The sequence below is a fragment of the Ambystoma mexicanum genome, chromosome 3q (assembly GCF_040938575.1).
Source record: "Ambystoma mexicanum isolate Mex_15411 chromosome 3q, UKY_AmexF1_1, whole genome shotgun sequence".
Classification (NCBI taxonomy): domain Eukaryota; kingdom Metazoa; phylum Chordata; class Amphibia; order Caudata; family Ambystomatidae; genus Ambystoma; species Ambystoma mexicanum.
In genome coordinates this window covers 377033150-377059734 of record NC_090926.1, presented here as the reverse complement: position 1 = coordinate 377059734, position 26585 = coordinate 377033150, and positions in this window count along the sequence as shown.

The window sequence follows — 26585 nt, the reverse complement described above, 5'->3', positions numbered from 1 at the left end:
TTAACCAAATGTTACTTTTGCCCAAACAAACCTTCCAGTGTACAAATGGACGTGCAGCTCAATACATAACACACAGCGACAATCCTTCAAATCTTTACGACAATTGCTCAATCACTATGTGAAATTAAAAGATAAAAGCAGAATAAAAACTTTGTAAACCATGGACTCCTGCCGAATGCGCATCCACATTGCACTACGAGGGCATTCATTAGCCTTCATTTAAGGAACTGCATGCAAAAGCACCTTCCACCACATCAAAATGTTAGCAACACACTATTCCGCCATCCAAATTCTTGTGCATGGACTGTACTATATAAAAACTCCTGCTCTAGAACTGCAAAATTTAAATAACAATCTCCTACATGGAACAGCCAAAGAACTCCGTCAAGAAATAGAGCACTTCCAAAGTAAATGTTTTGGAACTGAAGATGACTTAGAAAATTCAGTAACTTTAACAAACAGCACAACAATAGTAGATATGGCCAATAAATTAGAGGACAATGGGGAATCCCAATGGTTCCAATTAGCTTTATCTCTAACAGAAAATAAATACAAAATAACTGAACCCTCAATAGTTTGCACATACTGCAATACAAAGCTTGACAATAACCAAATGCCATCAAGTGCTATCACTAATAATTTAGAAATAATCCCACTTCCAAATGCTCTCCAACACCTTAACTTTTATGAGAGAATTATAATCCAAACAGTACACCCATTTCAAGTTATAATACAGATTCAACCGAAACAGCCACATTTCCTTCATCTGAGTTACTAAAAGGCATTTGTGGCAAAGTGTATATTTGCCATTAGATCTTAAAGAAAATGTTGAAACTCTAGGAGTAAATGGCCAATAGATCACTCTTTGTTTGTACTATTATTTGTGTACCAACAAAAGACAAGAAAAATTGACAACAACTAGTCGACTTGGACAAGCCCTACAATATCTCAAAGAAAACAATGAATACTACAAACATATAGAGGAGAACTTAAGAGAAACCACCAAAATAATTCAAGATTCACCACAAACTGGCCAATTTGAAAGTTTAGATCCTGTTACTGCAGCCAACATTTTAGAAAAGTATACAATTCACCCACTACACTCCAAAGACGCCATAGAAGATGCATTAGAAACACATCAAATGTGTCAAGCGAAAGGATCCCCAATGAGCATATGGAAGAAAGAAAATAAGCGAAACAATGAAAAGGAACACAATCAAAAACCGTATACCTCAAGGGAGAGAAGTCGAGACAGAAAAGAACAGAAATCAGCTAACAGCCAGAAATCAACAAACACAACGGTCCCAAAAACATCGGAGACACAGAAGTGCGCACAAATACAGTTAGACACATCTCGAAACATCAAAAAAGGGCTATGGGCCTGGCTGCCCAAAATGCTCGCAAATCATCGGTCACAATAGCCATCCATGAAAGGAGATCCATCTACATGCGACACATCAAAAGAAAGGCCGACACGACTCACCCTATGTTCCTGGAATACCAGAGGTCACTCCCACCTAACGATGCCAGGTGGCCCTAATTTAGGGGAATATGACATCATCTGCCTGCAGGAAACGTGGCTTCAAACAACCCCAAGATTGGAAGGATATCAAATCACTCTAGTCCGGGCCATCAGAGGAAACAAGGGGCGCCCAACCTCAGGATTGCTGATAGCATGCCGCATTGGAACTAGAATGCAAATTGAGAAAATCTTACTGATAAATCAATTCCTGCTAGCAATTGTAATCTCGGTGCAGGTTCAGAACAACCAAAGTGCGCAATCTAGAAACGTAGTCATAGCTAATGGATACTGGAACCCAGCGGCAATAACAACAAAAGCATTCATTGATTTGTGCGAGAACCTATTTGTAGCCGCATTGATTGACTATCCCGCAGCAGACATCATTATGTGTGGCGATCTAAACGCCACTTGTAATGAGACAAAAAAATCAGCAACAGCAGCACAACAGGCATCAGCGCATAGAGGGAAAGAATGGCTAAAGTTTTGTGAGCTCCATGGCCTTCATAACCTAGACGTCGCAGTTCCAGCATTAGACAGGCCACCTACGTGGGAGCGTCTACCCGCAACAGCCACCATCGACTACATATTTGTATCGCAGTCATTATTACCAATTACTGAAGCATTTACGATACATCGTACGCCCATGAGTGACCATAATCTACTTGAAACAGCCTGGTTCTTATCTAGTAAAACAAACACATATCACAACACTCACATTGAAGCTAATACGCAAGGACTACGATTAAGAATAAAGCCTGCAGAGATCTGCGAAGTAACAAAGAAATACATTGAAAACAAAACCTCAGAGGTTGCTGACGGAATAAATTTATCAAACTTTACTGATTCCATATATGCATCAAAAACGAGGAAACAGACTAGTCTCCGACCAGAGTTCCAAACACATCTTCAACAAGGAATTAGTTGAGACAAGGCGCAACTACAGAAGAGCAATAAGAGAAATACGTAAGTCCGTGAACACAGACATCACACACGCCATAAATGCTGTAAAGAAAAGGTACAAGGACTGGGTGAAATTTCATCGACACAAATTATACCAAGCGGATGCTGAGAAAATAACTAAAGCTCTCGTCACTAACAATAGCCGAGAATTCTGGTCTCTAATAAAGGACGCCGATAACACGTCGAATAATCAGATCTTAAACAACATCAATCAAGCAACTTGGATAACGCATTTCACCAAAGTTTTCCAATCAGCCTTACTCACACCCGACAAAGAACAACAAGTACCCACAGTCCCTTGGGTTGAATTAGAACAAGAAGAGGACATCGTGAACATCATCACTAAACTAAAAAACTCCAGTGCACCAGGCCCAGATGGGATCTCGAACGCTGAGTTAAAAAGTCATCCAAAAGATTGGGCAAAGCTAATGAGTGTCATATTTCAGCGCTGCACAGAAACTCCGTCCATACCTCATTCCTGGACCAAAGCGATAATCATCCCAATCTATAAGAAAGGCAATATGAGTAATCCCGAGAATTTTCGCCCGATTGCACTACTGGATGTAATGGGTAAGGTGTATGCCTCACTCCTAATGGCCAAATTCCAAAAATGGGAAGTGGGAGCCAAGTGCAATGACCCATTTCAATTAGGATTTAAGAAAAGCGCAGGTACAACTTGCAACATCTTATTATGCAGCACGCTAAAAGCAAACGCATTGCAAAACAAGCAACATCTATATGCTGTATACATTGATTTCACTCAAGCCTTTGACCGAGTGGAAAGATCAATACTATGGGACAAATTAAAAGCGTGGCAATGTCCCGATGAGCTACTGGCCCCAATCCAAGCACTACATCGTGACACCTCAATGAAAGTGCGTTTGAATCGTAATGGATTGCTATCAGACGAAATTCATAGCACTCGAGGCGTAAAACAAGGATGCCCGTTAGCTTCTGCACTCTTCTTGACTTACATTGGCGATATTAATTGCATAAACGAAACAACCAGAGCATTTCCGCCAAAGCTGGGGCAAACGAAGATTGGGCACCTTCTGTACGCCGATGATCTAACCATATTCGATCAGACGGAAATAGGTCTGCAGCGAAAACTTGATGCGTTACAAATCTATGCCACAAAAAACCACTTGGAAATAAACACGAGCAAAACCAAAGTCATGATTCTCCAAAACAACGGTAACAAACAAAGAAATCAACAAAGAAATAAGTTTAAATGGCATTTGGGTGAAATCAATCTTGAGACCGTTGCGCAATGCAAATACTTAGGAGTACCAATGGACAGCTCTCAAAAGGAAACAGCTATGCAGACAGAACTTTATGCAAAGATTAAGAAACTAGCTGCCCAAGCTAAATTCGTGGATGGCAAATTTGGAAAATTCTCGTTAATACCAACTATCAACTTCTATAAAATGAAAGTGGTACCGTCAATCACGTATGGTGCAGAAGCGATGCCCACCTTGCCAACAGGTTTATGGGCTAAGTTGGAAGCGCTGTTTTGGCGCACAGTACTACATCTTCCACTGTCCGTATCGGGGTCAGCAATCAGGCGTGAGCTGAGTTTACTATCGTTAGAATGTACAGTTCTCTGCAACTCCCTTATGCTGTACAGAAAATGTCTACTTGCACACAATAATGAAGTCTTCAAGCTATTAAAATGCGAAATGAACAGTAGAAAATGTAAAATGCTAAACGACTGGCAAGATAAAAATCAACTAATTATGAAGATCATCGCATGCGAAGAGCAGGAGCTCATAAGCAATCCATGCAAAATACTAAAAAAACTAAAAGACAATGACTGGGCCATGACAATAGATAACGCATCTAAACTGAAACTCACCTCGCATCTCCCTGGTAACACTCTAAAAAGGAATGAGCTACAAAGATATGTCATCCAATGCCCAAGTAAACATACTCGAACCGCTATCCTGCGTGCACGGCTAAACTTGTACAAAACAAGGGAGATACTATACATTCGCGGACAAGTCACAACAAATGGATGCCGCTTTTGCAAAACCAATTCTGACCCTCCAAAAGAAACACTAAGGCACTTAATCATGAGCTGCCCAGCCACAGCTAGTATCAGATTACAATATCTCGCACCTATGGCAGGGTTTGACATTTTGGCAGAAGAAGCGACATGGTGGGCGCGACTAATAGGAGGAGAAAGAACAACATGGCAAATCGCAATGGCACAAATGGTCCGATACATCGAAAGCAATCTATTAAATGAAAATGACAAGCAATAGACAATCGAACCAGATAAATGGACGTTGTAAAGCATAGACTAACTGCGCGAATTTAACAACGAACTTAACAACAAAAGAGAGAAAAACTCTGGCAAAGCTTGTGATGACAACGATGTTGATAGAATTCATAGTCCGTATTGTAAAATCTTATTTTTTTGATCAAACAATAAAAAAAAAAAAAAAGAGAGAAAATATAGAAGCCTGTTCTTTTCCTCTACTCTCTCCTACAGGAAAAGGAGGAAGATATGATAAAGCCACACAAATTACTGCATCAGAATATTGCTCTTTATGAATGTATTCTGAAGACCCCAGATTCAGGCAAAATGTAGACTATATTTTCCACCTCCTGTCTGAAAGTAAACTAGCAAATCTATGTTGTGGAGTTGCACACACATTAAAAACAGGCTCTGATTTTTTTTTTTTAAACATGTCCGCTATCCAACTGCTATGAAATATAAAAGACAAAGGTGAGGTTTTGCAGTCAAGTATCACAAATCTTTTGGCAAACATGTGTGGTACAAAAGAATACTTGTGGAGTGCAAATATAGACATACAATACATAGCAGACAATTCCACTGCAGTTGCAAGATATGTCACAGCCTATCTCACCAAAACTGTGAAAACAAAGCTAAAAGACCTCTGGGATGACATATCTGACACAACGCTGTCACTAAAATTGTACAGCTTTGGTTAAAATATGCTCTCCCATAGAGAATGTGGGTGCTACGACACTGTTTAACAAGTACACCCTTATATGGGAAATCTGAAAGCATTGTCTGGCTAAACCTTGGTCCAGCTTCATCACAAAAAACAGTACTAAAATCCTGCCAAGTGTTAGAATATCCACAAGTGATCCCAACAATCAGGACATAGCCGGGCAATAGTGATTTTAGCTACAGTGAGGAGATGGGTAAGCATTTCTGCCATGTAACCCTTGAGTGGAAACATCCCCCACCCATGTTGCCCAGTAACACAATCCCCGGATCCCATGCGATTGTCAGGCCCGTGATTGATTTAGTCTGGTTTAAGGACCTCTTTCCAGAATAACCCTGATTTTGGGCATGACCATATCGGGTGAAATAATGAGCCTGTTCCGCGCATCCCCTCCAACAGAGCGGGGAGTACTTTGGGTTACATTTGTTCAGTATTTCTGGTGTAATATCCCACCTGTAGCATACTTTCATCGCTGCCTCCTTGTTCCTAATGCATTTTGAGGCCTTGTGCGTGCGGGTCCAGATATGCCCCCATTCCTCCATTTCTAATTCCCTTCCTAGATCCTTCTCTGATCTGAGCATATAGTTATCCTTCTTAGTGGGGGTCCCCCTTCTCTAAGAGCTTATAGAGGGTCGATGTTTTTCCAGGGTTGTTGATGTTAGGGTGAGTTCCAGTGGGTTCAGTTCTCTGCTCCCCTGTGTTCTAATGTTGTGTTGTGACATCCAGTGGCGGAGTTGCGCATGGTGGAATCTTTCGGTTTCTGCTATTTGAAATTTAGTTTTGCTTTCTTCAAAGCAGAGTGGGGCTCCATTAGAGAACACGTCCTTAATTTGCCCCTCCAACCATTTGCTAAATGTTGCTTGTTTGAGTCCGGTGGGGAATTCTGGGTTATTCCAGACTCGTGTGAGTGGCCCCAATGATCCCGTGTCCCATTTGGCTTGCTGCCTTTTTCCAACATTGGACTGTGTTTCTAGTGGCTGTTAGCGGGCTGGTGTTTGGAGCCCTGCGTGGTGGTGTGAGGTGTGGTAGGCTGGATAGGGGTGATGAGCACCAATGCACTTTTATTTGTTACCACCAGGGCGTGTTGGAGTCTGCTCGCCATGCAAATGCGTGTGACAGTTGGTCCGCTAGGCTATATCTAAGAACGTCTGCAGCCCCCAGTCCTCCCATCGCTGCCCCTCTGAGCATAACTCTTTTAGCTATTCTTTGTTTTTTATTGCCCCAGACATAGTTCAACACCCCTTTTTGCAGCTTTTACAGCTCTCTTGGGTGTATATTTGCTGGTAGCGCCAGGCATTGATCTAGGAGCCTCGGGACCATAATGATTTTTAATGCTGCGATTCTTCTCAGCCAAGAAACCTCCTGTTTGTGCCAGTATTCCATGTCCTTTAGTAGAGGTCGGAGTGCCAGGGGGAAGTTTGCTTGGTATAACTTCTCCGTTCTGTTTGGTATGTTGACCTGTAGGTAGGCTATCTATGATTTGTTCCATGGGATGGGGCTGATGATTGCCAGTGTTTCCCTACGCTCCCGAGTAAGGTTTGTTCCCAGGGCCCTTGATTTCTCGTAGTTGGCCCTGAAGCCTGAGGCCTCTCCAAATGCTGAGATCTCCTGCCATAGTGCTTACAGAGTGCTCGATCTGTGTTAGGGAGAGGAGGACATCGTCGGCATGCATGGAGACCTTATATTGGCATCCCCCCAGCTGTAGCCACTCTGTGTGCATTATTTCGTATTCTGGTTTCAAATAGCTCCATTGAAAGAGCGAATATTAGAGGCGATAAGGGGCAGCCATGTCAAGTGCCTCGATATTTGGAGCTTAGAGGATCGGGTCCCATTGATTCTTAATGACGTGGAGGGATGTCAGTAATTGGCCATGACCCATTTGCTAAATTTCAGACCTTGCCCGAAATGAGGTAATGACTTCTGTATGTAACCCCAGTCAGTAGGTCAAATGCCTTATGGGCGTCGAGAGATTATGGCCATTTCTATTTTCGTTCTAGAGGAGCTTTCAATCAGGTTTACTGTACGCCTAATGTTGTCATGGGTGGTGCAACCTGGGATAAAACCTGTCTGGTCTGGGTGGATGAGGTCTGGGAGGGCCCTTACGGGTCTGGTTGCCAGGATCTTAGAAAATATCTTTCCGTCGTTATTCATCAGTGTGATGGGCCGATAGGATGCACAGTCCTCTGCGTCTTTGTTCGGTTTGTGGATGAGTATAGTGAGGGATTCCTCCATGGAGGGTGTGATGCTCCCTGTTGTCAGGAAGGAGTTAAAGGATGTGGTGAGTTGAGGGGTTAGGATGTGAGCTAACACTCTGTAAAACTTTGCAGTGTATCCGTCAGGGCCTGGGGCTGCATTTTCATGGTTTTTATGACTTCTTTCACTTCCAAGGTTATGGGATGCTCAAGAGGTTCTAATTGTGGTGCCCCAGTCTTCCGTGGGGAGTTGGGTTAGGTAGTTGATTTGCAATTGCTCGCTTATCAGATTTCCTGACATTATCTCACTGTGGTCGGCCATCATTGCGTCCCTTTTATCGCTCTCGGTGGATGGTAAGGACCAGTTTTCGCTTCTCAGTGTGGAGATATTATTTTGGGTGTGTACCGTTTTTAATTGATATATTAGCCTATTTGCTTTATTACTGTTTGTCATAGAATTGCTTGGTGTATGCCAATGTTCTGGCCAAATGATCTACCAGGTGCGTCTTCAATGCAGCTTTGGCTTTGAGTTCTCTGCTCGACTTCCCCAATGTGGTTATTTTTGTGTGCCCCTTCCATGGCCGCTACCTTCTCCTCCAGACTATGCTGCTGCAGTTGACCCATCCTTTTTTTGTGCAGCCGCACACCCTGTGATTGCTCTCCTAATCACTGGCTTCATGGCATTCCAGACCACTGCTTCCGAGCATCCCACTGATGAGTTTTCCTAAAAGTAGTTAGTGAGGTCCTTGGCTATTTCCTCTTTAAATACTGCATCTCGCAATAGGGAGTCCTGCATCTTCCAATGGCGTTACAGTGGGCTTGAACGGCTTGCGTTGTCCCAGATTACCCTCGGGTGAATCTGGATTTCCTCTAGGCAGCAAAATAGTGCACTAGACATTAGGATGAAGTCTATTCTGGAGAGGCCTTTATGGACATGGGAGTAAAATGTATAGTCGCCAAACATCTACTGTTTCCCTCAGGAATTCCGTGAACCCAATTGCCCGCCTAAAGTCCTCTTTCGATGGTGGCAGGGTCTTGTTGCTATTGGGGTTGGGGACCAGGTTAAAGTCTCCTCCTATTAGGAGACGGTCTTCCGAGAAAGCGAATACATCAGGCAGGATGGAGTGAAGAAACCGGTCATGAGCGATATTCGGACAGTAGATTGAGGCAGATGTTCGGGCCTGCTCCAGTAGGTAACACTTGACCAATAAGTATCATCCCATTGGGTCTCATTTCACCATCACCTGTGACAGAGGTTCTTTCTGGCTAAGGAGAATTGCCACTCCACTCTTCTTCTCCCCAGCTGTTGCAAAGTAGCATTTGCTAAATCGTCTGAAGTGGATGCGCTTTTCATCATCCCCAGCAGGTGAGATTCCTGTAACTAGACTAAGTATGTGGAGTGTTCAGATAATTTGCACTCCACTGATTTACATTTTCCCGGAAAATTGAGGCCCTGCACATTCCAGGAGACCCTGCAAAGTTCCCTAGTTGCATCCACTGCCATGTTCATGGTTTCCCTCCTGGCTTCTAACGTCCGACCTTTGTCCTATGTACGGGAGCCCTGGGCTCCCTTGCTGCTTTTGCTCCTGAGTCGTTGCTTTTGCTTTCCCGTGTCCCTAGTTTGACCCCTTTTCCTACCCGTTTTCCCCCTTAATAACAACTCCCCGGCAACCCTGCCCCGCTTACCCCCCCACTCTCCCAAAACAAGTGTTGAGTCTCTGAGACCAGCCCACAACTCTTGGGGCAACCGTCTCAGAGCCCGACGACCAACCTTTTGTGGGCATCCAGTGCCCGTTGGGTGCCATCTGGTAGTGTAGCAGTGGCTTCAGTAGTGATGTTTGCAATAACGGCCTCTGGTTTCGCGCCTCCTTTCCTTTGGCAACCCCCGTTGGTGCCGTCCCCTCCTTGGACGCCCTGCCTCTTTTTGGTTTTTCCTTTCATAGGGCCAGCTGACCGTTTCCAGGGTGCGTGTCGCTATGGTCCAGTTAGGGGCATTAAGGGTGCTTATCGGGGGCCATATTGGGCTGTTCTCTTTGTCCCTGGAATGTTCCCATTCAGGGCTTAGTGCCATTTCTGCCTCTTTTTGCTGGGCTTTTGAGGCGCCTTCTTATGTAAAGTCGTGTCCAGGGCTGCGCAGTCCCTTTTGATGAGTCCTCTTTGGGTGCCGACTCATCTTCGTCATTGTCGTTTTCCCCTGCTGGGTGTAGTAGTTTGTCAGCCTCCTTCAGTGTGCACATTTGCCATTGTTTACCTTCCAGGTTCAATAGAAGAGCAGTGGAGAAACCCCCAGTGGTAGAGCGCTTTTCTGTCTTGCAGCCATTCCGTTACTGGTTTTAAAGCTTTTCTTTTTAGTAGTGTGGCAGCTGCAAAGTCTTGGAATAGGGAGAGTACCTCTATTCCTTAGTCATGGCAGTTAGGAGGTCCTGCAGATCTGTTTTGGCGAACTCTTGAGTCGATGGTGGGGGGCGCGGGAGCGCCTCATAGTATCTTTCTTGTAACATTGCATCGGCTCGCTCCCCTTTCTTTCCTTTGTCTCCAACCGGTGCAGTAAGCAGTTTGGAGATGTCCAGTTTGTTTTGTGGATTTTGAGGTCTTCGCCATTTCTCTCCTTGGTGCCCAGACAGGGGGTCCTTTGTGCGCGTGGACTCTTGCAGCTAGGTGCAGATTGCCTGCCAGATCTTGCGTAGTTTGTGATGCGGTAGGATGAGTGAGGGAGTGGGGTCAGTGGTTGCTTTATGCTTCTTTTCATTGTTTTCCTTGTGTGTTCCAGAGTCGTATCGGCCACTTCAATGATAGTTTGCTGAGGCAGGAGTTATCCTACGGTGCGTTACCGGTCACAATTCCTGCTGGGTGGCTCGACTGGGTCTTAGTTGGTGGCCCGACACTCACCCACCACCCAGATCCTTGTTGGGTGCCCCCTGCCGTGGCTCTGCTCTTGTGCGGTGATTGTGGAGGGATGGAGGATAGGGGGAGATGGGTAGGCCCGCTGAGGCAGTGGTGATGGTGGGATTTACCCTGGGGTTTTGCAAGGGCCCACCTTCCACCTGTGCCCTTGCACTGATGGCAGGTGCTTCACTAATCTGCTGGGTAGCTGTGCTGAGGAGGTTCTGCAGGGGAAGGAGGCGCTTCTTCCGATGGGCTGTTTCCACTCTGTACTTGATTCTCCGTTTGCCAAGTATATTCCTCAAACGGTCTGCCTCCGAGGAGCTCCGTTGTGTCGGCTCCACGGCTCATGAAAGAGGGCATGTCCTCTCATCCCACGGAGTGAGGGGGCTATTGCAGCAAGTGCAGGGCCGGTCCGGTGCAGCGCTGCCTGTGAATGCCGTGGGGTGGTGCAAAGAGTTTTGCTGCCCCCCTGGGGTCTTAGTCGCCCGGGACTCTAATTACACGAGCCCTGGTCGCCATTTTAGAATTCTGTCGGACCGAGCCTTACTTTCAGGTTGATTACTCTGGGGTGAGGCGTGTGTGAGCTTATTTACTCCGGTTCGCTGGGGGGCGCACCTTCCCACAGCCTGATGGCTATTGTCCGGCCAAACTGTATGCTCTCTGCTTCATCAAATCCGTCGGTCATCAGGTCTGGGTCGGGAGCTAGTGAGGAGCCATACCTCACGCTCCGGCTCCAAGCCACGCCCTTCTCTTCCTTTTTACAAAAAACAAGTACTTCACTGGGTGTAGTATCGGAGCCATTTTCGAGATTGCTGGGTTATTTACTCTTCCCAGGCGCGACAACTCTGACCTCTTGACCCCTCTCCTTATTCCTTGTATCCTTCCTTCTGGCACATTTTCTTACTTGCCTTTCTCTCTTTACTCTTTCACTTCCCCGTGCTTCCTGCATATCTTGCTCTCTATCATGCACACTTGTACTCTTTTCTTCCTGTGGGTCGCTTGTACAAACTTTTCCGACTTAAGGGTCACTGCACCCTCTCCTTGCCTTTTTCTCTGTTTCCGTGCATGCTGGCCTATCTCAATCTTCAAACTTGCTTTCTCTTCTACTTCCGCGCTTCCAGCGCATCTTTACTTCAAAGTTCATTTTCTGTTTAACTTCGGTGCCACTAGCTCACCTTATTTTCTTCTTCCTTTCAATAACGTCTTACTCCTGTTCCGCTTCAGTCAACTGCACGCCCCCGAGATTCTTTCTCATGAAACTCACTGGGCAGCATCATGTAAACCAGCATTTCCCTCTGGCTTCACGGGATTGAGGGTCTCAAACACCTACCCCTCAGACACCTTTAAGTCCCAAGGAAACGAGCAACTCTTTCCGGCCAACACCAGCAGTGTGCAGGCGGCCTTGCACTGGCTTCTTGGAGGCACAGCTTCCTCACCACGCTGCAGCCCCTTAGATACCAGACCAGTGTCTAGGAACGCCGCTTTCCTCGAGGCCGTCGGTCCTGCTTTTCTTTGCTCCTTGGCTCTTTGGTCCGGACAGCATACCCAGCTCACTCACTCATTCATATGTGAAAAAACCAAACCTTTTATAGTTAGACTGACAGTCAAGTGGAGTCAGGTGTGAGTGATCATTATTAAATATCTGGCCCTGCCTGACTCTATTAGTGGGACGACTTGAGTTCTTTTTACGGTAGGCTGGCCTTACTTTCCCCATATTGTTTATATGGGTAATCCTTGCTGTTCCCAGTTGCCTCTTCTTTGTCTCAATATTGGTTGGAAATGGGGAGGGCATAATGGAAGGTTTTTGGTGGATAGATCTAGTCCCCCTCTTCTATTAGGGAATCGACAATAGACATGGGGAAATACTTTAGCCTGGTTTTCCCTCAAGGAGATGGTTGCCCATTACCATATTTCTGATGGTTGATTATACAAACATGAGTTCTGATGGTATTCCCTGTGATTTAAATTGGTAGAGGATGAATGGATATTAGCGTCACACTCCTGGCTTTGTTTTAGTTGTTTCTTCCTTCACCAACTTGGGCACTTGTCTCTTTCCTTCCTCCCTCTGGGGTCATTGATGATGGGATGGGAATTCGGAAAAATTAACTTGATTAGGGTGATGGGAATCAACGTATCCCATGAAGGCACCCGGGACTTCGTCCTCCTCTTCTTCACCCCGTCGGAATACCGTGTCTCGCCTGCGGTATTCCAACAAATGCAATCCCGGACTACCAGGCTTGCAAATAACGCTTTTTTTGCACCCTGGAGGAGAAAGGCCAATTCTATGCACCGGTCAAGGTGCAAGGTCAGTGTGAATTATCAGCTCTGGTGGACACTGGATCCCAAGCCACCCTATTGTCCAAAAAACACCTTTGACCAACTAAACTCAGGATGGGGGAAGGCCACCAAATTCCCCTCACCACTTCCTGGACAATTAAAAAATTACGACTGGAATGACATTTCCGTCAAAGGGACTGTGGATCTGGAAATAAAAATGGGGCAACATTGATTAAAACATCCGGTGAGAGTCGTGACTTCAGAGGGCACACCTTGTTTACTGGGAAGTAATCTCCTAGGGAGCTTATATCTCTGACCAACTTTGTAAACAAGGTCCTTTGAACCCAGACTTACCGGCCTATAAAGTTTTAAATGAGTACCAGTTATGGAAGGTATGAATGGTACCTGCCATTTATTTGATCGGCAGTTTGAGAAAGTAGAATTCCATTTCAAGAATAACCAAGTGCCAGCCATCGCTGTCTTCTCTGTAGGAGAAGAAACTGGTGATGGGAACCCTTCCCCATTCTTGACAATCAACCTTCCTCACAGTTTTAAGTGCCAATCCACACTGGAAGGGATCACCCTGAAATGTTACACCAGTCTAAAGTCCTGTGGAGCTAGACAATAAGGAACCCGCTCAAAGTTTGACGGACATTCAAAAAAAGTGAACAGTTTTTCCCCATTCAGATAAATGAGGGGGGGGGGGGCTGTGCTCATCAGAGTGTGCCTGGATAATGGAAGGATTATTCAGGAAACTCCCAAAAGATCAGACCAGTCCCACGTTTAAATTGATTGCAAAATGCGAAGTAGGTCTGGAAACTCTTAAACTCCAAACATCTCCTGCCTAGCAGGTGCCTAGCAGGCGTATGCTAAATGTTTCATGGAGCATAATTGTTGGATCGTGAGAGATGTCTCTTCCGCTTTTTATTTGGTCAGTGTAAGGAACTCATGGTGGCAACAGTAAAGACGGACACAAGTGATCACAGTTCAAGGGTGTTTTATGCATGGGTGAGACAAATGCCTGATCTAAACATAAAGCTAAGATGGGAGCAAGCTACGGCCATCATATAATAAGGCAGTCCTAGTAGCGTCTTACCACTAAGTTACAAAAAGAGTGTGGGATAATGTTCACCAGAAAAGGAAGAAGTGTTCACAAAATGATACGTTGGGATGTTATGGCGGGTGCTCCCTTCCCCATGTTTCAAGCACAGGACAAGGCGGAACTCCTGAGTACAGCACACTCCTGGGCCTCTCCAGCATGAGGTTCACAAGTCTTTCCATCGATACCAGAGCCTTCAAGGGCCAAGTCTCTTTCCTCAAAGTCTCTTGCCTTAGAAGGCCTGCTGGATCAAAAATAGCAAACAAACAAAAGTTATTTTCGGTGGCCTTGTACCTTGGGCAATTGCTTTTCGACCCATCCGATCTCTCTCCGCTGGGATCGGATCCTTCTTGCAAAATGCGCCTGCCTCCATCAGGTTCACTATGGCCTTTCAAATACAGCTTGTAACATTCAGGAGCCTTAATGTCTTTTTAAACAAACACTGTGGACAACCCTCAACCGGGTTCACTCTTGTCGACCCAATGTTCCCGGGAAGATTATTCTTCACCCCAACTCACAGGCATCCCTCAGCCAGGTTCACGTTTGCCAATTATACAGTTCACTCTTCTTTATCTCGATACGGGATTCACTCTCAGTAACTTTCACCTTGGCATCCCTCCATCGGGTTCACACAGCCATCTTTAACACAGTTCATGATTTACTCATTTTCATCATAAAGCTTGGGTTCCCTTCTCCTAGCTATCTTTCAGCATCCCTCTGTCGGCTTCAGTTTCCTTATTCCACAGTTCGCAATCTTATCACAAAGCGGGGTCTCCCTTCCCCTAGCTTTCTCTCGTCATATGTTAGTCTTTTGATTGTACAAAGGATTTGACATGACCTTTTGTAGGAGCACTCTGACACCTCACACCGCCCTTTCCTAGGGCCTTCTGGCACTTGCAGGTTTCATACGAAATCAAAGGGGCCAACAAGAGTCCTTTGAATGAGCACTCCTACGCTGCCTGACCACTCTGTAGTTGGTCCTTGTCTGGGCTTTCCCAAAAATACAAACACACACACATTCTTTCTTCTCAGGTTCTTTGCGTTCATATAATGTTGCCACTCACAATCTTGGGCTCAACACAGTTCGGTTTGCTATGAGCTTCCTCCCACTCACTGGCTGTGTTGAACCCGTTGGCGTCTCTTGCTTCTTAAGTCAATGACGGTACAACGGTAGCCAGCGTGCCCCCCCGCCTGTGTTATCAATGTGGGAGGCCCCTGTGCATCGTTGACATCTGTTCATCCACGCGGCAGCTGTAACTCCCGGTCTTATGACTTCCCTTTTGGAGGCTTTGCATGTCTGATTTGAAAAACGCAAGGGCAGTTCTCCTTTCATCATCCCTCCATGTCTCGCCGCCTTTCTCATCTGTTTCAACTGCCGGTTCGATGTAGCTGTTTCCTCGTGCATTGTGGCTTGCTCGTAGTGTGCTCTCATACTGCACCTTTTATCTCTGTGGGGAAGGTAAAGGGCCTTCAGATGTGCGTGGTTATTGTCAGTTGCCCGACTGCCTGACCCATGTGTTGGGACAGGTCAGGTAAACGGCTCTGGTGTTAGTCCGTTGTCTGTTACGATGTAAGAAAGTGTATGTGTAGGAAAACGGGGGGGGGGGTAGAGCTTCTTAAAGTCGTACCAGGTAGAATGGGGGAAAAGGGGTTGTAAGGAAGGGGTACTGCATCTCACCCCTCAGTGTCCCACTTCCACTCCCCGAAGACGCCTCATTCAGGTGATCCTCCAGCACTGGTCCACCCCCATGAACTGGATCCAATAGCGATGGTCGTGTCCTGGCCACCTGGATGACAGATCCCCGGGGACTAGTAAGTGAGACACCTTCAGGTTTCTCACATACCTTTGGCTTATGCTAGGTGGATATGCCTGTTCTTTGTCCAGGTTTGGTTTTGTTGAGACCTGGAAGAGAGCAGGGACGAGAGATGTCCAGGAACTCTTGCATATTCCACTAATTGGTTTTGGCGGTGTAGGTACAGGTGGAGTGGTTTTATCAGTCTCTTTACAATAACCTATGAATTGTGGTTTCACCGGTACATAATTTTCCCAGTCCCATATTGGAGAGTTTTGGGAGTAGTAGTTCGCCTGCCAACAACTTTGGGGTAGAAAATCTCCATATGGAGATTGAGTTTTTAGAGGATGTGGGGCAATCTCTCCCCAGGATAACTTCTTCGGGGAGTCCCGGAATTATGACTGATGATACCTCACAGGATTCACCCTGGATTTCAGTGTGTACAGGTATTTTAGGGTACACTACATTGTCTCCATGTACACAAGAAACTCTGACTAGGGCTGCGTTATCTAGATCTTTTCGTGGAAACCAAATTGGCCCTTATGGCAGTTTGCTTATTACCTGAGTCAGTTAGGGCCTGTACTTGTCTCCCGTTTGCCCAAGCTTTTTCGTAGGTAAAATCAGTAGGAGTTTGACATAAACAGATGCTAAAGGTCTCTAGCTCTTCCTCTGGTTCCTCTCACTCTTTGCCCTTTAAACAACCTATTTCCATAGGTTACTCCTTTTATATTCTTTGGGCAGTGCCTAGGCAAGTGTCCTGTTTCTCTACATGAAAAACAGACTAATGGAGGTGGTCTGCCCCCTTTTACGTCCTCCCTTCTACTTTCATCTTTGACTTTCGAATCAGTCTTCCTGATTTCTACTCTCTTGGTAAGCCTTCTTGGTTTATCTATTCCCTGAGGTTGAGGTCGGTGGACAGGTTTATGATCCTTCTGTTCCTCCCAATGATGGACTGAGTGGAAATGTTTAGCTGCATCTGAATGGTTTTGTGCAGTTTAAATGGCTATAGCTAGGGTAGGTCAATTTCATTGCAGAATACCATCTGAAAAAACGGGGGCAAGGAGTTAGTGAAGTGTTCTAGGGTGATCATCTGTCAGTTCTGCTAAGGATTTGTCACTAATCCACATGGCCACAGTGTTTTTGACACGCTCACCCATTTTTAAGGCGGTTTTCTCCTGGGTTCAATGTAATGGCCCTCAATTTCTGCCGATAAAAATTGCAGGTTTGCCCACTCTTTTTAATAGCCCTCCTTTGATGGATCGAAAGATAGATTAATCTGTGCAAGATTAAGTAGCTGATAGGAGATTTGTATTTCGCCTTTCAGTAGAGGGGCTAAAGAGCATCTTTTACAGTTCTCTTCCCATCGTAGTTCTGCTAGGCGTTCGAATTTTAAGAAGACCTTTCCTAAATCTTTGCCTTCAAGATATGGTTGAAGCACCCATCCACTGTGGTAATAAGGGTCTTGCTTGCAGTTCAATTAGCTTAGCTACGTTTTCTTGAAGTCTAACCTTGGCTTGCATCTGATGGGTCTTCGCTAACTGTCGGCTGACATTGGCTAGGTCAGCCATTTCTTCCGGGGGTGTGAGGGTCCCTTCTGTAGATGGTTCTAAATCAGAAAGGAAGCAACTCTCAATTCCGTCAGATAAGGTCTCAAATTCATCCGACTCTTCTGACTGTGAGTCTGCCAAAGTAATGGGCTGTGTTAAATTAATCTCTAATCCTGATGGTCCCGCAACAGATAATGACTGGGTACTATGGAGGAAAAAAGGTTTGGAACTTCTGACCATGTGCATACGCGGTCAGAAGTTAAAAGTTAAAGTTAAATGTCTTTAAAGCTTAATTACAAATAGGCATTGAAACACCAGGTTCTTGGCAGTTTTTGTTTACTTGTCTTTCAACTGGCAGCAGCTGGCAAATTCCTTTGATCAGGTTGGGGGTACAGAGGGAAGTTTTCTGCCCCTCCCCTGTGGAGGTGAGTGTTCAAGGCTGCTATTGTCTTTGCTTGAGCCACAGAGGAAAGTCTGAGGTCTTTGTTCAAGTATGTGAGAACCTTCCCACAGCAATTGTAGCAGCAAGGTGTTACCCATTCCCATTCCCATTCCCGGGCTGAAGCTGTCAGCTCAGAATTAAAGGAGAGTTCCGGGACTTTTTTTTTATTGTCCCTACGGGTCGGCCATGTGTTTGTAAGCATAAATCGGTAGATCGTAGGAAACTTTCCTATGGACCTTACCCGACTTTTCGCCCCTTATCGCACTCGAAATCAGCCTCCATTTTGTGATAATCCTATCATTCCGCCGCATCGACCTGGCTCACCTGCCTTTGCGGCACTAAATCAAATCCCCCGCCCCTGAGCCTGACATCAGCAGACGCGTACTGCCCATTTCAAGCACGTCTCGTGTCAACAATCGCTGCGCCTCAGCTATTGACGTGTTGCCATGGAAATGGCAGGACGCCTCTTTCCCCAATAAGTATAAACAGACCGTTTCACAACATACAGCAGCAGATTTTCGATTCCATTCCTCTCTCTGTGTTACTTTGAGTATTCTGTGACTCGTTTCAGTGCTCTGGTCAGCTACCTTCGCCGCTTGTAGCCCGTGTGAACAGATACCAGTACCACCGCTATAAATTATTTTACTATCTTTACCGCACAATGGCCACAATAATGCCGTATATGTACGAGCCCGAGTACACCGAGGAAGAACTACTGGAAAGGCAAGCACGCGAAAACGATGGGGATTCGGACGGCAGTTGGGAGGACCAGTCAACGGATGAAGAGCCTGGACCATGTCGCATGGACGGCGTCTCCACCTGGTGCACGTGCAATCGGTGCGAGCTAATGCCAACTGAGGAGGAGAACTGCTGCTGCCGTGAAAATTCCGGGTGCTTGGCCTACATTTCGGAAAGCGAGCAAAGTCAGCAGGAAGGCGAGCAAAGTCCGCAATGCATCACCGAGCTGCCAGAGTTCAGGGAAGCCTGCCTCTCACGGACAGTGTTGAGGATGATGATGGTGCTTATGCACGAACTTCGTGGCACTGTTCGTCCGCGTAATCCGAGTAACGAGTAAGTATACTCTGTTTGTGATGTCAGTGATGCCACCACTATTTCATGGTCGTCTCCCACATATAAAATTACATTTACATATCATTGGAACGCATGTAAATTGGTTCCATATAGTGCATTTTCTAGATATAATTTTTTTCTAAGAAAAATGACATGTGTTACCTGAATCGACATTGATAAGAAAGTTTGGTCAGTTTAATACAGTTTGCATCTTTTTTTTTCACAGGTGGTACAGGCTGGTGGCCTATCGTTGCTTCACTTGGTGGCTTCACGGGAGGCTCGGACACCGCGTTCGGAGAGTAATACCTGCCTGTGCGGTACTTGCCATTAGACAACATTTCCCCAGTGACAGTGGACAATACCGCGGATTTTCCCTCGATGTGCTGCAACCTCAACTTTACAATGTGTAATGTTTATTATTTATGTTTAATTAAAATCTAAAATAAAGCCCAACATATATTTTAACAATGGTTGTTTTGATTTTTTAAATGAATCTAGTGTATATTCTCCTGGGAGGGTGAGGTATTTATAAACTCACCCCCCTGCCTTCCATGTAGTAGATCCTGCAGCCATCCTCTTACATTCAGTTAGATGGCCTCTCCTTGGTGAGGCCCTGCGGCAAACGGGTCTTGTCTGCACGACCACCGCCCCGATCCACCCCCCGCCCTATCAAAGGCAGTTCGCACCGGGGTACTTGAGCTGCTGGCAAGTGGAGCTGTCAGGGAGCGATAAAGGCCAAGAGGTGCCAAAGACCATGTACACTTCAAAGTGGTCTATAGAGCATGGGTTTGTTGTTCCCATGTCTACCTCCAGACCCCGTGTCTCCTGCCAAGCATCCCCCTCACGCTGGACGGCCCCCTGCAATCCACATAAGTGTGTCTCCATTCACGAGTCTTCCTGTGTCTTGTCTGCACGACCACCGCCCCGATCCACCCCCCGCCCTATCAAAGGCAGTTCGCACCGGGGTACTTGAGCTGCTGGCAAGTGGAGCTGTCAGGGAGCGATAAAGGCCAAGAGGTGCCAAAGACCATGTACACTTCAAAGTGGTCTATAGAGCATGGGTTTGTTGTTCCCATGTCTACCTCCAGACCCCGTGTCTCCTGCCAAGCATCCCCCTCACGCTGGACGGCCCCCTGCAATCCACATAAGTGTGTCTCCATTCACGAGTCTTCCTGTGTCTTGTCTGCACGACCACCGCCCCGATCCACCCCCCGCCCTATCAAAGGCAGTTCGCACCGGGGTACTTGAGCTGCTGGCAAGTGGAGCTGTCAGGGAGCGATAAAGGCCAAGAGGTGCCAAAGACCATGTACACTTCAAAGTGGTCTATAGAGCATGGGTTTGTTGTTCCCATGTCTACCTCCAGACCCCGTGTCTCCTGCCAAGCATCCCCCTCACGCTGGACGGCCCCCTGCAATCCACATAAGTGTGTCTCCATTCACGAGTCTTCCTGTGTCTTGTCTGCACGACCACCGCCCCGATCCACCCCCCGCCCTATCAAAGGCAGTTCGCACCGGGGTACTTGAGCTGCTGGCAAGTGGAGCTGTCAGGGAGCGATAAAGGCCAAGAGGTGCCAAAGACCATGTACACTTCAAAGTGGTCTATAGAGCATGGGTTTGTTGTTCCCATGTCTACCTCCAGACCCCGTGTCTCCTGCCAAGCATCCCCCTCACGCTGGACGGCCCCCTGCAATCCACATAATGCCACGACATATACACGTCATTCATTCACAAACACACCCCTGGTTCGAATTCTTTATAACCCACCTCATATTTCTAATGAGAACTTCTTTGCGCTTTGCTAGTGAACCCGTGAAGGTGCTGGTTATCTGCTCTTCGTCTCTGTGAACTTCCGTGACCACTTTGAGCAAACTCGTCAGTTTGCAACCTGTGAACTGCTCCCTGTTCTACGACAAGAAACTACTCTGATCCCTGCATCTAACTGTTTGTTCGTCAAGGTAAGTCCATGTACCATAATCATTTTGCGTCCAATTTTTTAATTTATATCTATTTGCTAGTAGTCATCAAATTGCATCCATGTTTTCTTTTCGTTCACGACAGTACATGCAAGGAACTAGTCACATGTTCTGAGTTTAGTCAAATTACTTTTTCTATTTTTTGAAAGTTATTGAAATACTTATCCGCATGTGAATAACGTGTATAGTTCCAAGAACCAAAACGGACCTTGCATTGAACCTTTTATGTGTCATTTACTGTTTTAACACATTGGTATTCATAGAGAATTGTTGATCTTTACTTTTCAGAACTTTCCATAATGCCTGCCTGTTCCATTGGTGGTTGCCCTTCGAAGACCCATAACAAATCTGAAGGTACTATAATGCATGTTTTCCCTAAGACAATAGATCAGATAAGAGGATGGGTCCGATATTGCGGATATCCAGCCTCTGAGCTAGAAAGTAGAGTCCTAGAAGTCTTTGCGGACAAGAGGGGTGATCGATACCGCATCTGCAGCAGGCACTTTAGCCCAGACATGTACTCCACATCATTGCTAATAAAGAAGAAAACACCGCGAGCGAGGCGAAAATTGCTCTCAACCGCTATTCCCACTCTATTCGTCCACATGCCTCCACTGGTGAGTCAAGTTTACGGATCTAGTTCTCGGCCTTGCGGTAGTGTGTAGCAGTAGCTAACAATAATTTCCCCATTTATGTATCCACTCAATATGAAGGCGGAAGATTCTCCATCCGTGTCGTTATTGCAGTCATCAGCCACTTCAAGCGCCTATCGGGTAATCTTACTTAGCTATTCTGACACTGACTTGTTTTAGGCATGTAAATCAATAGTTTTAATTGATCGTGTAATTATTTTACCTAATGGTACACCCTTGTACTCGTCCTCTAGTCTTTGTTTTCAGTTATAATTATTGTTATCCAAAATAATGCAAGTACTGTCTTTCAGGGAGATGCTGAGGAGTCCAACGCATTGACGACAACCGTAGATGTCACTCAGATGCTCGAGGTACGTTTCTTTCGTTTTTAGCCATTGATATGTCCTTCTGTCGTCGCCCTCCTATTTGTCTTCTTTTTTCAATATTGTGTTCATTACTAATGAAAGTCCTATGTTTCAGGGAGTCGATGGAGCATTAGTCCAAGTAGAAGGGGGAGCATGCAGTTACGGGTCGGCGCAACAGCTTGCAGAAGTGTGCACCGCAGTTACATCGTCCCTTGATGTTCTTATGCATTTCGAGGTATGGATACTGACAGTTCGATCAAGCGAAATCATATGACGTGATTACATCCGCTATACTTCCTTCTTTATTAACGCAAGTACTATGTTTCAGGGAGATGACGGAGCTTCTTCTACAAGAACATCACCCCTAGTAGTTGATGCAGATCTCTGGGTGGTGACACTTCCAACGATCGAGCAAATCGAATCATATTTACATATCCATTATTTATTTTAGACAACTGATCATTTGTGCAGGTCTATTTAGATGAGCCGTTGACGCCTGCTCAAAGTTTATGTTCTTTTTAACAAAATAGAAAAGCATACTAATGCAATTACTGTGTTTCAGGGAGTTGCTGAAGCGTCATCTTCAATAATATCATCAATGGAAGTCTATGCGGAGCCCGAGGTATGGATCTTGACAGTTCAATCTAACTAGATCAACAATGCGTGAACTATTGTCGTTTGAATGTTCTACACAATGCGTTCATTCGTGTTTTGCTATTGAGATGTACGTATGGGTATTGGTCCCCAAGTACATTTTGTGTTTTCAATATTATTATACATACTAATGAAAGTTCTATGTTTCAGGGAGTCGATGGAGCCTCAGTGAGTGATGGATGTGCTTATCATGAAAATATAGTCGTTGCAGCGCGAGAGGAAGTGGAGACATGCACACACGAGTCGGAGCAACAGCGTCCAGATGTTGAAGTTCGAGGCAAGAAAGTTTCAAAGAAAAGAAAGCAAAAGAAGGTTAGTGTCCTGTTCACTATATTATGTTGTCTTTCACTGTCAATAGTTCAATACTGTAAGTTGTGTTTAAACTGAACATCCCTTTTCTAATCTGTCCTCTAGTTGCGAGTGGGTGTAAGAACTAAATCTACACAGACAGTGAAGCGAACGAGAGATGTTGCTTGTCAAACCTTTTGGCAGGGACTTGAGACTGGAGATGCATCGTGCCAATGGGAAGAATATGAAGTGATTGACAACGGAGCTATACCACCACCAGCCATTGATAGTGAATGTCCTCCTGGTAGTTTGGATGCAGTCGGAGATCAATTCACAGAATCCACACCCGCAAAAAATAAGAGCGCGCGAAAGTTGAAGACATTGTTTTTTTCTCCCATCTCCGGACAAGGAACAGATGTTGCAATGGAAGAGAATGACGTGGACGACAATGAAACACCATCAATATCACTCAGCATAGCGGAAGACGATATCAGAGATTGTACCTTTCATGCGAGTGACATGTCCTCAACGTTACAGGCCGAACCAGCTGGGATGCAGAGTGAAAGTATAAGGAAAGAGGCCAAATTCATTGTATTCGATAGCTGTTTGATGGATATTATTATGATGATGAAATGTGGGCATTCGGTTGGTGGGGAAGTATGTGGGGAGCCATTGATTAATGTGACTCGTGCAATTCGAGGCACTAACCTTAAAATACATGCCACCTGTACACAATATCATCCGTTCGCATGGTCTGCACAACCCATGCTGGGGCAACTGCCAGCAGGCAATCTACTTTGTGCAGCGGCCGCACTTTTTAGTGGTTCAAGTTTTAAAAAGTTACAGTATTTCTTTCAGTTTGTGGGAATCCATTTCATTGCGAAAAGTCAGTTCTACAAATACCAAACCGATTATCTATTTCCAGCCATCAGCGAAGCTTGGAGAATGGAAAAAATGTCAATGGAAAGTACATTCGCGGGCAAACGCTTCAGGCTAGCCGGTGATGGACAGTGCGACAGCCCAGGATTTTCAGCCAAGTACTGCACCTACCACTTTCAGGACATGGAAAGTAAGAAAATTGTGAGTTCGGTGGTCGTGCAGGTGTCACAAAGTACATCCTCAGTGGCCATGGAGAAAGTTGGCTTTGTAGCATCATTGCAAGAACTACAATCGCGGGGAATGGTGATCGACCTGATAGCCACGGACAGACACGTTTCAATTGCCAAGACAATGAGAGAACAGTACAAAAATATAAATCACCAATTTGACGTTTGGCATCTTGCAAAATCAATCAATAAAAAATTGTCTGCTGCAGGTAAAAAAAAAGAATTGCAAGGTATTTCACAGTGGTCCAAGTCAATCAGCAACCATCTTTGGTGGAGCTCAAAAACATGTGAAGGGTCGTTGGAAATTCTACTGGAAAAATGGCGGTCAGTAATGTTGCACTGTAGCAACGTACATCGATGGTCGACAAATGAGCATTTCCACAAATGTGAACATGGCCATTTGTCCACAGAGGAGGCACGGAAGAAGAAGTGGTTGATTCCTTCATCACCCACTCACAAAGCCATTGAAAAGATTGTATTTGATAAAACTATAACAAAAGCTTTGAGGGGACTCACGGAATTCTGCCACACAGGAGATTTGGAGGTGTTCCACAATATGTGCCTCAAGTACAGGCCCAAAAGATTGCATTTTGGCATGGAAGGCATGATAAATCGGACTCTTTTAGCGGTCTTGGCACATAACCATAATGTTGGCCGTCAACAAAGTAGGACGACCGGAACTTTAGGGACGCTTCGCTACAATAAGGCCTTCACTAAAAGAAGTAAACAATGGGTGATCAAACCAGTGTTTGAGGATATGCAATATGAGTTTATTGAGAGACTTATCGTAGATGTCCTCGATAGGCACATACATGGAGTGGTGAACGAACCTATGCAGGGGACAACTGCATTGCCACCCAACATTGCCTCTGTTCCATGTCCACCTAAAGCAGAGCTCATTGAGAAATACACATCACGGTTTAAATGATTGTAATTTGATTGTCTGTTCTCTCGAGTCTCCTCATGTTGCAGGCCCATTGCAATTAAACCAAACAGTAATATAAATCATTTTTACAAAAATTATAGAATGTTTCCGTATTGCAAAAACATGGCCGACCCATAGGGACAATAAAAAAAAAGGCACGCAGACAAGATGTCCCTAAAACTAACTGCAGCTAACTAGAAATGTGTGCTCGCTCAAAGTGAAGGTCAGCTGCTTTGATGTTTTGCTCGGGTGGCGGAACGGCCCACGACCCAATATAAGGTTCTATTGTGATTTGACCTTGACAGGCCGGGACCATCCTGAAAGACTAAGAAAAGATAATGAATAAAATTTCAGAAACGAAACGATGAGCCACGTTCATTAGAAGAAGTAACGTCGGCAAAGAAGGAGTGGTGTTTCGGGTCTGCCCTACACAGAGACACAATGGAAAATGCAAATATAATGTAAGTAACTTTTGATGAGTTTATGCCGCAATTTCATTACTATACAGTGGCTTTAAAGACGGGTTCAGTTGTACTTGTTCGTTCTATGTGGCATATTGTTTTCTACCGCGCACTATCTTGAGGAGAAACATCTGCTTTTACTGAAGCACCTCAAAACCTTCCTCTTTGCTTCTGCTTTCTCTCTCCCTCTCCCCTGCTACAACTGGTCCACTGTCTGCGACCTCAGTCCTGGGCCCTTCCACTCTCCACCTGCACTCCCCCCCCCCTCCATGCCTCGCCACGCCTTTAAACACTTGTGTACACCCAGTAGCGCTGTCCTCGCTATGAAATGAATAATTTTAATAAGGATCTGATGGTGAGACTAATTTCATTTTTTATGTTTTTAGGTACATCATTCACTACTGTCTGTGTCACGAGTACCAGACACCGGCGGACGGCTTCTACAGCCGCCAGTTGCTTCTCCGCGTGAACAACGTTACCACCCTGACCATTTTATGGGACGATCGCCAAGTACAAGTATGCCCTTACGCGGTACTAACGGTTAGATGCAACATACCTACCATTGTGGTGGCCTAGCGCCTCGTTGTTGGAACAGCCATGCGATTATCAGTGCGACAGAAGAGCTTATTTTTATCGTAAACCAACACCCTGTGTACTGCACACGAACATCGCTTCCCTCAAGACGAACTAATTTGGATCGAGAGCAAAGAAAAATGCAAATCGCTGAATATTCTCTAAACATTTGATGTCCAATAAACGTACTTTGCCAAATGTACAATCTTGCCGTTTGCTTTTAAACCACGGTTTCACATTCCGAATTGTGGTGCTGTATTGTGAGATGCTCTAAGACCCTGTGTACAGCAAAGGACCATCGCGTTCCTCAATACGAACTTTTTGGAACATGAGCAAATAAAAATGCAAATCGCTGAATATTCTCTAAACATTTGATGTCAAATAAATGTACTTTACCACATTTACAATCTTGCGGTTTGATTTCAAAGTACAGTTTCATATTCCGAATTGTGGTGCGCTGTATTGTGAGCTGATCTGTGTTGATTTCCGGGGTCTGTGTGGAGTCGCGTAGAAGACGCCTGGGCGCGTTTGCCTACGCAGCACAGTCACGTCACGGATAGAGGCGGGGAATATGAATGTTTTGATAAAGTCTGTTTCAGGGGCGGGGGATTTGATTTAGTGCCGCAAAGGCAGGTGAGCCAGGTCGATGCGGCGGAATGATAGGATTATCACAAAATGGAGGCTGATTTCGAGTGCGATAAGGGGCGAAAAGTCGGGTAAGGTCCATAGGAAAGTTTCCTACGATCTACCGATTTATGCTTACAAACACATGGCCGACCCGTAGGGACAATAAAAAAAAAGTCCCGGAACTCTCCTTTAATAAACTTGCATTCCTCATTTCT